This window comes from Octopus sinensis, linkage group LG5 (assembly GCF_006345805.1).
Source record: "Octopus sinensis linkage group LG5, ASM634580v1, whole genome shotgun sequence".
NCBI classification, from domain to species: domain Eukaryota; kingdom Metazoa; phylum Mollusca; class Cephalopoda; order Octopoda; family Octopodidae; genus Octopus; species Octopus sinensis.
This window is the reverse complement of record NC_043001.1, coordinates 42,543,228-42,558,964: the sequence shown is the minus strand read 5'-3', so window position 1 is coordinate 42,558,964 and position 15,737 is coordinate 42,543,228. Positions and strand designations below refer to the sequence as shown.

The following is a 15,737-nucleotide window of genomic DNA, read 5'->3' as shown; positions in this document are numbered from 1 at the left end:
ACCAATGCCCTATTCATGGAGTAAGTTGTGCTCAAACCAACTAGGGCGAATAACATTTTGGATCTCTGCTTCACAAACAATATGAACATTGTTCATGATGTGAAAGTGATGTCGTCATTAGTTTTGGATTATAACATAATAGAGCTGTCTATGTGTGGACCAAAAGTAGCCAGAGACAGACAGCCTAAAGGAAGCACCCAAAATCTCTCCAATCTGAACTTCCACAAAGCAGACTTGAAATAGATCCAAAAAGAAGTCCTCAGACAAGACTGGCTAAAATGTCTCTCCACACCAGACATTGGCATGAAGCTAGAATATTTCATGTCTGTTTTGTAAATCACATGCCAGAAATATGTCTCAGAGCACAAGGCCAACACAAAAAGGAACAAGATTCCAAGGGAGAGGGAGATCCTCATGAGACGATGGACGAAGTTTGCAAATCGCTTCAACCAACATTCCAAAAGTAGGGAAAGGTCCCATCTAAAAACAACACTAATGGAGACTGAAAAAAGCCTGCAACAATCTTATGTGAGGGAGAGAGTAGACAAAGAAGCCTGGGTTATAAAAAACATTAAATCAAACCCAAAGGCCTTCTCTCATTATGCCAAAGAAACAGCATCAGTACGCTGCAAAATAGGACCGCTCTTCCAAAAGGATGGCTCCCTCACAGATAGTCCAACCAGAACCAGTGAGGTATTAAATGACCAGTTCAAAAGTGCCTTTACCACTCCATTGGAACACAGATAAGTGAATGAACCAGTGGATTTCTTTGCTGCCTCACCTATAACCAGTGAGGCAGTTATGATGGATTACATTGACATTAGTAAAGAGGATATACTACTAGCCATAGATGAGGTTGATGCAAACTCAACTGCTGGTCCTGATGGTTTCCAGGCAATCCTCCTCAAATCATGTAAGCATGCCCTAGCACATCCTCTTCCAGAACTTTCTTGCAAATGGCAGACTGCCAGGCAAACTGAAGGACAGAATAATATGCCCAATCCATAAAGGAAGAAATAGAGTAGATGCCAAAAAACTATAGGCCTATTTCACTGACTTCACACATCAGCAAAGTCATGGAATGAATAGTCAGAGGGAAACTAATCGCATACCTTGAAGAAAATAACTTGCTGAGTGGTACCCAGCATGGCTTTCAATCAGGTAGGAGCTGCCTGACCCAGCTCTTACAGCACTATGACTGGGTGTTGAGGAAGTTACTTAACAACTTAAATGTGGAAGTAATATACCTTGACTTTGCAAAAGCTTTTGATGAAGTTGATCGTGGTATGATATGCTACAAATGGCATTATCTTGGCATAGCTGAAAAACTTGGAGAGTGGTTACATGACTTTTTGAAAAATAGAAATCAGGCAGTAGAGGCCAATGAAGCCACCTCAAAGAAAACACAAATAGTGAGTGGGGTTCCACAGGACACTGTCTTGGGTCCACTGCTTTTCATAGTGGCCCTCTCAGATATACCTTCAACTGCCTGGATAGCCACCTTTGCTAGCTACACAAACGATACTAAAGTCTTGCAGAAAATACAGAATCCCAGCGATGTTGAACACCTGCAGCAAAAGTTGGACTCAATTTACAGACGGGCTAAGGACAATAATATGCAGTTTAATACTGAAAAATTCCAAGCCCTGCACTGCCAATATCCAGAACTGAATATGAAACTTATAGGATACACTAGTCCACAAGGGATTACAATCCCAGAGCCTAAATCAGTGCGAGGCCTGGGTATCAACATGAGTGATGATACAAAGGTCATCTAAAAAATACAAAAGGACCCAAAAGGAAAAAAAAGAAAAAAACACATTTTTAAAACACACATACCCATATTCTTTCTCTTTCACCTTCTCCTTCCCTCTATTTCCCTATCACTCCCCCCTCTCTCTTTCACCTTCTCTCTCCCTCTATTTCCCATTATATACACACTCTCTCTCTCCCCCCACTTCATTCACCAATAATATAAAAACAGGCAAAACTCTACAAACTGACATTTATGATGAGACTACAGTTGAAAGCACTTAACCCTTTAGTGTTCAGATTATTCTATCAAACATAATGCCTATTGATTCCCATTGATTTGAATTAATCATGCATTATCTCATATCTTCAAGATCTTGATGGTGTAATTACTTAATGTAGAATAACATTGTAGGGTAGGTGTGAGAGCCTGGATCTGGTCAGTTTGAACATAAAACAGATTAGCTATTTTGGCCGGATATGGCCGGTTTAAATACTAAAGGGTTAAATATGTAATTAAATATGTGATTTGAAGAAATAATGTGATATGTAAATATATATATTTTTTACAACCATCCAGCATTCTGTACATCACCCCCAATACTTCTTATATATATATACACACACACATACATATATACATATATATATATATATGTATACATACATATATATATACATATATATATACCACCGTGACCGACCAGGCTATCAGATGTGTTGCTACACATCGCTGGTCACAATGCACTTCACATTGTTTTAGCCTTCAAATGACGCCACCCCGCTGGCTAAGCGAGCAGGCCAACAGAAGGAAGAGTGAGAGAAAGTTGTGGCGAAAGAGTACAGCAGGGATCGCCACCACCCCATCCCGGAGCTTCATGGAGCTTTAGGTGTTTTTGCTCAATAAACACTCACAACACCTGGTCTGGGAATTGAAACCGCGACCCTACGACAGCGAGTCCGCTACCCTAACCACTGGGCCATTGCACCTCCACACACATATATATATATATATATATATATATATATATACATACATATATAAATATACACATAGATACAAATATATATATATATATATATATATATATATATATATACATACATATTACAATTAATAAGAGGAATGACACTAAAGTGGATTCCTATATGCTAGAGATAGACGTCAAATCGCCTTACCATAAAGAGTGTGTCCTCAAGAAGAAAAAAAACCCAGCAAATGCCAAAATGTAAAAAATAAGCAAGGCAAATGAAAATTGATAAAATAATTTTGAATATGCTAGACACTGGTTTAAATTGATGTTAATTGATTAATATCAATTTCTACCCTCATGTAAAATTCTTTTTAGTTTTGGGTCCTTGTGTAGTATTGGTAGGTTTTGTATGATTGTGCTGAATGCTTCTTTGTTTCTGGGGTTGTATGTGGAAATGTAGGGTAGTGTTTTAAGGAGAGGTTTGTTAATGTCTTTGGTTTTTCTTAATGTTTTGGTGTTGATAGATTTGGCACGTTTTATTCCTTCATTAATGAGTTGGATTGGGTGGTATCTATCCAGGAGGACATTTTTCAGTTCTTGTAATCTTGAATCTCAAGTTTTTTTTTTCTCTGAGACAATAGTGCAGATTCTTCTTGCCAAATCTATCAACACCAAGACATTAAGAAAAACCAAAGACATTGACAAACCTCTCCTTAAAACACTACCCTGCATTTCCACATACAACCCCAGAAACAAAGAAGGATTCAGCACAATCATACAAAACCTACCAATACTACACAAGGACCCAAAACTAAAAAGAATTTTACTTGACATTAAAATTGTCAAAAGCAACAAACAACTTAAGTAATTAAAGAAACTTCTACACAAGCCCAACTCAATAAAGAGACATATTTCATCCAAAAATACAAACCTGAACTTAACACCAATTCATTTTAATTGTATTACTAATTGTCACTTAATTGCTTGACTCCTGGACACCCATTTATATTCGAACCTGAGTCATGAGAGGTCCGACATGACTCTTATGAAGAAAGTATTCAAATCTTGGCAATTGCTTTGTTGTTCATTTTCTACTGGACTGATTTATTTTATTCAATTATGGAATTTCAACATATACAAAAAAGTTATATATGTATACCAACCACAATTTTTACTGTTCATACTTATATGTATATATATATATATATATATATATATATACAAATATATTTTACAAGAGAGAAAATGAGATGTTAGAGCATAAAATACATGCATATACACTCATTCACACGTTACTACTTAATCTTTAAAACCTAGTACAGTAATATAATTAACTGTGTATAAAATGAAATGATTCCTGTAACTGTATGCTTGCCAAAAACACTGAAAATCCTAATATCACCATAAACTTTATTATACAAACTTTCTGTGACTTTTACATTTCTTTTCTTTCTTATACACCTATCCCACGTGTATACAGAACTTTCCATTCTTCACTATATATATATATGTGTGTGTGTCATCTAAGAGTTATAAGTCAGGAAAAAAATGCACTCGTATATCTGTCAATAGAGTGGATATATTATCTGAAGTGTACAGTATTATATACCCATTATGACCAATCTTATCAATTGGTTTTACACAAGGGATTCACCGGAGTGTTAGATAACAACCCAATTATGCAACCCATCAGATGTAGCCATTATGGAATGAAAGATGGCAGGGATTCAACGGAGTGTTAGATCACAACCCAATTATGTAACCCATCAGATGTAGCCATTATGGAATGAAAGATGGCATCTGCTGTTGGAGGTGAATAGACATACCCAGTTTGCAGTTGCTGTGAAAAAGTTTATGAAATGAAATGAGGAGGGGATTGAGTTATGTCCCTCGGTACCAAAACATCACCACTGGTGTGGTTATGTTGCAAGTCAGAGATTTTGGGGAAAGTTTGTGGGAAATGTGTCCTAAAGGTTGGTGTTCTTGTGGAAATGGAATTTGTGTAGTGGTACTATATGTATAACCTTTGCAGGGAGTGTGGGCATATACATTTGTGTTCATTAGTTTATTTTCTTTCTCTTATATATTGGTTAAGTTTGTGGGACCTTTATGTGTGCATGTGGTGTGTGTAGGGTGCAATATGTGTGGGAGTTTATATTGGGGGTGGTGGAAAATACTCTGTTGGGTAGGTGTTTACCGCGTTAGGGCGTGTGTGTTTGTTTGTTTGTGTGTGTGTTAATGTATGCTCTGATCAAACTCTTTGCTAGACTGCAAGGTATTGATGGAGGGCCAAAGTCGGGGAACTGGTGATTATAGCTACGATGGCGCATGCAGATATGATAGGATATACTTCCTCTCATGTGGGCAAGAACTAAAACTTTCACTTTTACTATTCAGATAAATGCCTGAGTGCTGGGTGCTCCTTAGATACACTCTTTTCTCAACCAGGCATAACCTGCATTTCCTGCTGCTATTGAAGTATGGTTTACATTTCTCTAGAATCTTCCACTTTATGCTGTACTCAATAGCACTTTCTTTCAAAGATCAAATGTGCTTGGCCAGGGTTGTGGCATTAGATCTTTCCCTTTTATCACTTTTGTTTTTTCTTTCTCTTTTCCTCTTGTGCTTCTTCCTATCTTTTTTTCTTCCTTTGTTTAAAAAACAAAATTGAAATCTTGAAATGTCATTAGCTACCTGTCCATCACAGGCCTTCCTCAAATATATATTTTTCCTTTCTGCTTTCTTTTCAGTCCTCCCTAACTTTCTCTTTCACCTCTCCTCCTCTCCATTTGTATAAAAGCCAAGAAACTTTTGATAAAATTTATTTTGGAAAATCTTCATGAATGGATATATATACACACACACACACACATATACATATATGTATGTAAGTATATATATATATGTGTGTGTATATATATATATATATATATATATATATATATACATTTGGATACCTACACCTCTCATATATATATTGTGTGTGTGTGCATACATATCATCATTTAATATTTGTTTTCCATGCTGGCATGGGTTGGATGGTTTGACTGAAAACTGGTAAGCTGCACTAGGTTCTAATTTGATTTGGTATGGTTTTTACAGCTGAATACCCTTCCTAACACCAACCACTCCAAGAGTACAGTGGGTGCCAGTTATGTAACACTAGTATCAGCCATGTCTACAACCTCACTTGGCTTGACAGGTCTTCTCAAGCACAGTATATCGTCAAAGGTGTCAGTTACCTGTCACTGCTTTTGTGAGGCCCAATGTTTGAACAGTGCTTTTTACATACCACTGGCATGGTTGCCATTACATAACACTGGCATTGGTCACAACTACAATTTCACGTGGTTTGACGGGTCTTCTCAAGCATGTAATATTGCCCAGCATTTGAAGGGTGCTTTTTAGATGCCAATTGCACAACAGTGGCATCAACCATGATTACAATCTCACTTGGCTTGACAGATCTTCTCAAGTACAGCATATTACTAAAGGTCTCAGTCACTTGTCATTGCCTCCATGAGGCCCAACATTTGAAGACCATGCTTCACCACCTCATTTCATGTTTTCCTGGGTCTACCTCTTCCACAGGTTCCTTCACCTTCGAGTATAGTACTTCTTCACACAGCTGTCCTCATCTATATGCATCACATGACCATACCAATGCAGTCATCTCTCTTGCACATCACATCTGATGCCTCTTATGACCAATTTTTCTATCAAGATGCTTACACTCTGTCATGCATGCACACAAATGTTACACATCCAGTGAAGCATACTAACTTCATTTCTTTCAAGCTTACACATGTCCTCAGCAGTCACAGCCCATGTTTCACTGCCGTGTAGCACACAGGTATTATACAGTCTGCATTTTACTCAGTGGGAGAGGCCCTTTGCCACCAACAGAAGTAAGAGCTCTTTGAACTTTATGCAGCCTATTCTTATTCTAACAGCAACACCTTTGGAGCATCTACCTCCGCTACTGACTTGGTCACCTAGGTAATGGAAGCCAACAGCTACTTCCAGCTTTCCCCACTCGCATTGGATGGAGTTTATTTTCTGTACATTTTTAGTGTTTATTGTGCATATGCACCTTCCACATAAAGACTATTTTCCCTGTTAACCTTCTTCTAAGATTGCTACATCTCTGTGTTCATGGCTTACACCAGGTACATCTTATGGAGTTTCTTCCTATGCCTTTTCTACAGATCAAGCAGGGCCATCTACCTGAAGGGATTTGTGATTTGTCTGCTTTCCTACTTACTAAGACTTTGGTTTTTGCTAGATTATCTCTAAGTCCCTTTGATTCTAGACCTTACTTCCATGCCTAAAATTTCTTCTCTAGTTCTGGAAGTGATTCAGCTATGAGAACAAGGTCATCAGCATAGAGGAGCAGCACATCTTAAATTCCTCTCTGTTATTGCCTGGAGGACTATGATGAACAAGAGGGGCTGATCCTTGGTGAACCCCTACTTGTACCCTGAATTTATTGCTATACTCATTGCCAATCCTCACCTTACTGGCTGTATCCCTGTACATGACTTGTACAGCTCTCATCAACCACTTGTCTATCCCTAGCTTCTGTGTTGACCACCAGATAAGGAATCAGGGGACCCTGTCAAAAGCGTTCTCTATGCCAACAAAAGCCAAGTACAGAGGTTTATTTTTGGCTAGGTACTTCTCTTTTAGTTACCTTACTAGAAATATAACATCTGTGGTGCTTCTCCCTGGCATAAAACCAAACTGCATCTCATCTAGACTAACTCTCTTCCTAATTAGTTGGGCTATGACCTTCTCCATAACTTCCATCACCTGATCCAACAGTTTTATACCTCTGTAATTATTCCTGTCCAAGGTGTCACCTTTACTTTCGTAGCAGTTGATTATGATGCTGCTACACCAGTCATTGGGTATGACTCTCTCATGTACAACCTGATTAACTATACGAGTAAGTAGACCATAACCCACACCACCAGATATTTTAAGCATCTCAATATTGATTTCTGATGGGACAGGGGCTTTCCCTATCTTCATGATTTTATCTAACATGGTACTGTCTATTTGGATTGCTTGCCTCTCTGTTGGATCCACAGTAGGCAGACTCTCCTTTTCCCATGAGTTCTCTACATTTAGCAGTCTTTCTTAGTAGCACTTCCAAGTCTCTCCAACAACATCACAATTTCCGTTGGCACACTGTCTTGCAAACCGAAACACTTCAAGTCACCAGTCCTCATGCCATAGAATGCTGACAAACTTCTTCCTTTCTGCTTCACCACAGCTAAGTATACCTGCTTCCTAGTTTCCCTTCTAGCTGCCTGATATAGTTCCTTGCTACCACCACCCTTCCAGTCCTTCCAAGCCTGTTTCTTTACTGTAATGGCCCTGTAAACTACTCTATTCCACCACTTTTGAATGAATATTGTTCTTAAAATAAATACATAGTCCTGATTTTCTAGCTTTTCAGTTTGCTTTCATTACTTGGAGTCTTTCTGTATTTAGTTCTGTATTAGAGATTAAATTCCTTTAGGTATGTTCTGTAAAATAGACTAATATTACAACTGGTGTTACTTCACAGTACTCTTCATTATATTTAGTCTTTGTTTTTGTTTATTCAACTGATATTTGCATATATTAATGAGCTTGTGTTTTGACCCTATTTTTGGATTTGTTATTGTATTTGTTTCAGAGTCATCTCATACTGGTTTTTCTCATTGCATTTGTTGTCATGTTATCTGTTGTTAGGTGTTTGGTGTAACTACTGGTAAAGATTCATTATATATGGTCTTATTAATGTGATGGATGGTTGCTTGTAATTCATTGTAAATTTTGCTAAAAGACAAGCAAAAATGTATTGAAGACAATTCATTTTCAAAGTAATGAACAACAATAAGTCAAAATATGTTTGTTTTCCCACTCTTATCTGATGTGTCCTCTGAATTTTAAAGAAATTGTTATCTGTCACCTTTATACCTTTATCAGCACGTGTATTACAGAATAAATTAAATGATAAAGAGGTTACATTTTAACCACTTCTCTGTGTGAAGGGGTTAAGATGTAACCTCTTTTATCATTTAATTTATTGTGTACACACTCTCTCTCTCTCTCCCTCTCCACACACACATCCACACAATAGGTAATAGAATGAATTACTGTAAGATATTTAATTTATTTTGATTTAGTTGTTCAGTCCCACTACATAGTGGAATTCAAACCTAGTATTTTCTGCTATAGCCCCTGGCTGACCAAAGCCTTGTGACTGGATTTGGTAAAGACAGATTGAAAGAAGAGTGTCATGTATAGGGTGTGGACAGTATTTGTTCACAAATATATATATATATATGTGAGATAATAGTTTTACTATGTATATATTATATACATGGTGAAAGTATTAATAGTGTAACTACTAAAACTGAAAGTATTATCTCACATTACAATAGAGATGCTATTGTTTCACTTTTGACACATAACACTGAAATAGTGTAAGAGATAGGAGTTTGCTCCGGGCATGTATTAGGCAAGAAGTTGAAAATTTTTTGGGCCAATGACACTGCATGGGCCCTAAGTAAGGCATGTATAAAATTTGAATGAAATCGGTTGGGTAGTTCTCAAGTTTTAGGGATTCACACAGACAGATACACACAAATTCTGAGTTTTATATATATATATAGATAACAGCAATGTACTATAAAGTCAAATTCCCTCTCAGGGTTTATCATCTGAGTATAAAGATCACACAGTCTTGTTTTCTTCTTTCCTGAAAATCCAAGACTTTTGATATATATATTTAATTATGTTTTATTTAAATAATGTCTTATAAATTTTTATTCAAAATTTACTACTAAATAACAACAAATTTGTGAAACTTTCAGAAAAAATATTCACTCATAGAACTTAATGCATCATTCAGGTTTCTTCATTTTCTAATCATACAATCACTGTCACTGCTACATACTTAATTTCAGCCATTCTGACCACCTTACCAGTTGTACTAAGGAATGCCTGCCATATACATATTCTAAACTACAATCAGAAGACCGCACTGGATAAGTAAGTCTCACTGTTTCACTATAAAGCAGTTTTTCCAGCCTCTTCTACTGCTATAAAAAGCTTCTACTTCCAATGTTGTAGAAAAGCATTTTTCATTTTAAAAATTAATAATGCTTATTCAGAACTTTTTATAATCATAAAAATTTCACACATATGCGCATCTAGAGAGATAGGTTATCTTAACTGATTAAAAGGTTTAACATTTGTTACTTACAATATTTTATTTTAAAATTTTAGAAAGAAAAGAAAAATGGCTTCACGATATGGATCAAATTGCAGTTGAACAAAAATTTCATAAGAATTAATAGATTATATATCCAGGAATATCATATAAACAAATCATAAGTTAGAACTTGTGATGATACAATTGCACATAGTAATTTAGTTTCCTCTTTGTATATGTAATGACCAAATTGTGATGTAAATAGCTTCATCCCTTTCCTTTATCAAAAATATGAATTTGTAAAGAGTATTATTTGAGGTTGCTTTCAGTTGCAGATTCTTTTGCTGATGCCAGTTTGAATTCATCTGTATACAGCATTTCAGTCATCAGTTTATATTGTTCTAGAATATGACCGGAATAAAATCTAATCATCATGTAAACTATGAAATTCAATACTAATTGTTGGAGAATGAACAGTCTATTTATCACAATTTCTTTTTTTTTAATATTCACAATTGACTTCTATTACTACCTTTGTTTTGTCATGACAAAAAAAAAATACAATGCTAGCTGGTAATATGACAATATATATTATAGTATGGGGAGTAATATGACAATAAATATTATAGTATGGGGAGAAATATGACAATAAATATTATAGTATGGGGAGAAATAGCTGAACACATTTCGTGTATGTATATATGTGTGTATGATTGTTTGTATTTATCTATGCTTCTTAATGATGATTCAGCTTTAGTACATTGCCTTGCAATTTGCAACACCTCATACCTCTGATCTTTACATTGTAGAACATATGTAAACAACTTGCTTTCTGCTTCTAAGAATACCTGACAACTATTTGATATAGTTCTCTACTGTATCACTTTTCATCCATTCCTTCCAATCCTGTATCTCTTAACTTTCATGGTACTATCGGCAATATTATTCTACCACCATGTTCATTGGGCTGAACCTCACATCAACCATGGATCTAATAGCCCTCATCAGATTGTCTTGAGAACATATCTCTCTCTCTCCTTATATCTTCAATTACAAATTAAAAGCAGCACTGATGTTATAAGCTTTATGAACCACACATGCATAGTAGTCAATCTATGTGTTTTGTTCGTTTGCTGGTTCACTGCCATACAACAGTCTAGTGATGACTCCTTCATAACACTAGGTGTTAGAACACCTGAAAGTTACTCACAGATGAGACAACTCACCTCTACTCTCATTCAGGAGTGATGGATACTGATATTTTGTCGGTTTTATGTTTTATCATATTTATGCACTTGAGTCAAACCAGGGATGAAATGAATCACTGGTTTATGATTATATAGGAATAGTGTAAGAACCATTCGCTGGTGTAGTGATGCCAGGTTTTAGACGCCATTTTGGGATGTCCATCTGCGCATGTGCAATGTTTGGTGTCTTCTGGTAGGCTGCCGGAAGTCTCCTGATGCGCATGCACAGTAATCAGGAGCAGTTAGCCTTTCCTGCTATTCCAAGTCTCTTGGTGGTCGATGAATTAAGACGTGTCCCGACAAAGCTCCGAGTGAAGGAGCGAACCAGACTCGAAGGGCAAACTAGACTTCGCGGGCTGTGAAGACTGTTTTAACCATGGTGATTTAATCTGACCTGCTGCCTTCTAACCTAGGCGTCCATGCTGCTGATGACCAGCGATGAAGTATCTCCTTCTGTGAAAATAATTAACTATTATTGTTATTTGTTCAGCCATTCATGTTCCTGCCGTTTTATTCCTTTCTATAACATTGTAGGGAAATGTGTGATGCAGATATCACACAGAGATAGATAACAAAAGTCCTACAAATTGGTGGCCCCAGACAAAGAGCATTGGTAGAAACAGATTCTATTGTGGCGGTTGGAATCGGTTGATGAAATGGCACGAACCCAGTCAGACTTGTGATTTCGACGTCAGTGAATAAGCTCCATCTATCTTTTCCCAACTTCGTCAGAGGAAGACAATTTTTTTCAGCGATGTGCTTCTATGCGGGTTTTCCTTTTCAGCTGTTATTTCTAACAGTGACATTACCTTTTGACTTTTGTCTCCCAGAACATTTATTTTTTGTTTTTGTCAGCTTCTCCAGAAGAAAAAAAAAATGATAATACCAGACCACACACGCACACACTAACATTCTGGTATTTTCTTGTTTATCATATATTTTTTTTCAGCGTGACAAACGTTGGTGAAAAACGTTTTTTTCTCCCTGCACACAGTACACAAACCGAAAGAAAAATTTTGTTTCTTAAGATTTTTATATATATATATATTTTTTCTTTCTTTCTTGTTTGTGCACACACTGCTACACACACAAAAAAAAATTTTAATAAATTTTTTTTTTCTGTTGGTTCACTGGTTGGTTTCTTTATTTCTTGTTTCATCTCAGAGTATTTACTCTTCTCTTCTTATTGCCTTTTTCTATCATTTTCTCTAAGAGTCATTGGATAAATCTGAAACACATCATGTCCCTGCCATTGTTACCTCTATTTACAGGGGATGCAGCCTTGTGGTTTGCTCAAATAGAGGCTTATTTCTCAGCCCATGGTCTTTCCCCAGCGCAACAGTTACAATTATTGTATTGCGGAATGCCCGCACCACTTGCCATTTCTGCTAAGGATCTAGTTACAATTATTGTAGCCCAGACGCGACCTACACGTCCGTTAAAGCAGAAATATTGCACCGCAACACCAGGTCTGAGGAGGTGGACGAGGAGTTGGGGGACAGGACCTCATCGCAGTTTTTACACAGAGTTAAGTGGTGGCCCAACTGACGCGCCATTACTACGTAAAATTTTTTTTTCCAGATTGCCATCTAACATTCAGACGATTCTGGCCACGGCTTTTGAACACAACACCATGGACCAGATTGTCATGATGGCAGATCAAATTTTATAATCTTCTGGCCAGCCATCGTCGAGTGGTGTGTACGTTTGTACCGAGGACACTTCGACAGCCTCAGTTTCATCCTCTTCTCTGTCACATGATGCCATTTCAAACAAACTTGACGCGCTGACATGATGCATGGATGAGCTATGCGTGGAAAATAGGCGCCATTCGCGTAGTCGGAGTCGCTCTGCCTCTCGTGCCTCTAGGCTACCTTCAGGACTGTGCTGGTACCATTCCAGATTTGGTGATAAAGCATGCAAGTGCATCCAGCCGTGCAGTTTCAAACTTTCGGTAAACTAGGCTTGGAGGAGTTGGGCACGGCACCTTCCTCCTTTTCTCTTCCTACTTATCGTGCATTCTTTGTCAAAGATCTGGTGTTGAAGAAATTCTTCATGGTAGACACTGGTTCTTGTTGTAGCATTTGGCCTCTTCAACTCACTGCAGACAAGCTTAAGCATTCTTCCATTGTTTTGCATGCCATTAACTTGTCTCCCATAACTACTTTTGGTCAGGTTTATTTATGCCTCAATATTAATCTTCGTTGAGATTTTCAATGGGTTTTTGTCGTCGATGACATACCGCATCCTATTCTTGGTGCTGATTTCTTGGATCATTTTAATCTATAGGCAGATGTCAGGCGCCGGAGGCTTCTCAACGGTACTACTTCGCTCACCACGCTGACTAGAGGTTCTACCAATGTGGTCCTTAGCCCGACATTTTTTGTTGCCACCTCTGGAAATGCTTTTCATTCTCTTTTGGCTTCATTTCTGGAGCTAGCAGACATTACTTTTCAGCTGGCAAAGCCTGCCCACTCGACCCTTCATTTTATTGCTACCACTGGGCTGCCTGCTTTTTTGCGGCCACAGCATCTTGCACCTGACTGTCTGAAAACGGCTAGGGCCGAGTTTGAGCACATGCTCCAACTTGGTCTGATACGCCCCCTCCACCAGCCCATGAGCATCTCCCCTTCACTTGGCGTGAAACTACAAGTAGTTGATAGCTTCCATTACTTATGTGACCAAGTCAGTAGCGGTGGTGGATGCTCTGAGAGTGCAGCTGCTAAAATAAGAACAGCCTGGGCAAAGTTCAGAGAGCTCCTACCTCTGCTGGTGACAAAGGGCCTCTCACTCAGAGTGAAAGGTAGACTGTATGACACATGTGTGTGAACAGCCATGCTACATGGTAGTGAAACATGGGCCGTGATTGCTGAGGACATGCATAAGCTTGCAAGGAATGAAGCTAGTGTCTCCACTAGATGTGTAATGCCAGTGTGCATTCACGATAGAGTGTAAGCACCCTGAGAGAAAAGTTGGACATAAGAAGCATCAGATGAGGTGTGTAAGAGAGACGACTGTGCTGGTATGGTCATGTGTGAGGTCACACCATAGCTATATAAAGCTGCAGATAGATAGCAGGAGAGCGGCTCACAAAGGACTTGGTGAGTGATGCCAAGACACCCTCAGCCTTCTTGGCAATTTTAGCAATGTTTTGTCCAACGCAAATCACTGTCGCCAATAATGCCCAGGTCATGTTCACAAGAAGCCTTTTTGAGGTTAGTGTTGTGGAGGGAGTAAGTAGATGCTGGGTTTTTCCTCCCAAAATGCATGGTGGTACATTTGTCCACAGCCAGCTTGAGTTGCCAGTCCATGATCCACTGCTGCATTGTGTCCAGGTCTGATTGCAATAAAGATCTACAGTGTACAGGATCTGTCCTCTTTATTTTGAGGTACAGCTTGATGTCATCTGCATATTTCAGCACTGTGGCATTCTTTAACATATGCAACAAATAAAAGGGGGCCAAGAACAGATCCCTGTGGTACACCAGATGTCATCTCATAGGGTGAAGAGTGCTGTCCTAGAACTGTGACAACCTCTTTTCGGCTGATAATGAAGGACTTTAATCAGTTATGGGGATCATCTCTTACACCCATGGCAGAGAGTTTCACCATAAGTCTTTTGTGTGGTACAGAATTAAAAGCCTTAGCAAAGTCCAGGTAAACAACATCCACCCAGGATCCATGATCAGTGATTCGGGCAATGTCCTCAAGAAACTCGATGAGTTGATTGCATCAGCTGGAGTTAGGAATAAATCCAAATTGTGATGGCTGGATGAGGTTGTGAGACTTCCAGAAGTTCCAAAGGGTTTCTCTGACACAGGATTCCATCAGTTTGGCAATGCAACTAGTAAGACTAAGGCGGCGATATTTAACCAGCGATGTGCGGTCACCTTTTTTGAACAGAGGGATAACATTGGTAGTTTTCCACTGCTTTGGAGTAACACCATTGTCAAGACAGAATTGAAAGAATAGTGAAAGTTGGTTTAGAAGAAAGTATCCACCACATTTGAGAAGTAGGTATGTAACACCCTTGAGACCAGGAGAGGCATAGTTACGTTTATTCTTAAGGTGGCGTTGTAGCATTGCTGGTGTAAATTTCATAGTAGTTATAGAGTACGGTGTCAGAGGTGATGGAGATGGAACATTTTGATCTTTGACAGTAAAGATGCCTGCATAGCATCCAGCAATGATTTCTGCACATTCATTGGGATTGTCAGTAATCTGGCCTGTGTGGAGATTGCGAAAGGGACCAACTGGAGAGTGAGGTCTCTGCTTTGAATGTACATACTTCTAGAACACTTTGCTGTCAGGGTTGGTTGCTATGCGCTGTTTGAATTCAAGCACTGCCTTTTTTGTCACCTGCTTGAGATGGTTGGCTGATCTATTGCGCTTTTTCCTGTTGATCTCTGATCTGTGAATTTTGCATTCCTGTTCAGCATTACGGCATTCTTTCCTGGCAAGTCGGACTGCTGCAGTCTCCCAAATTGCACTATTGGGTGGTTTTTTGTGCAGTCCATATTGAATTCAGAATGTTCTAAAGTATAGTGTTTACAT

General features: G+C 38.3%; 1 protein-coding gene across 2 annotated transcripts in view; it reads left to right on the top strand.

Moving 5' to 3' along the window:
• The window catches only part of LOC115211818 (folate receptor gamma), a 29,013-nt gene that overhangs the window by 634 nt on the left and 12,642 nt on the right, over positions 1-15,737 (top strand). Inside the window, exon 2 of one of the 2 annotated variants that reach the window (XM_036503350.1) lies at positions 10,507-10,509. The exons of the other annotated variant lie outside the window; for it this stretch is intronic. The gene's annotated coding sequence lies outside the window, so the exon portion shown is untranslated. The remainder of the gene's footprint in view (positions 1-10,506; positions 10,510-15,737) is intronic. 2 annotated transcript variants of the gene reach the window in all.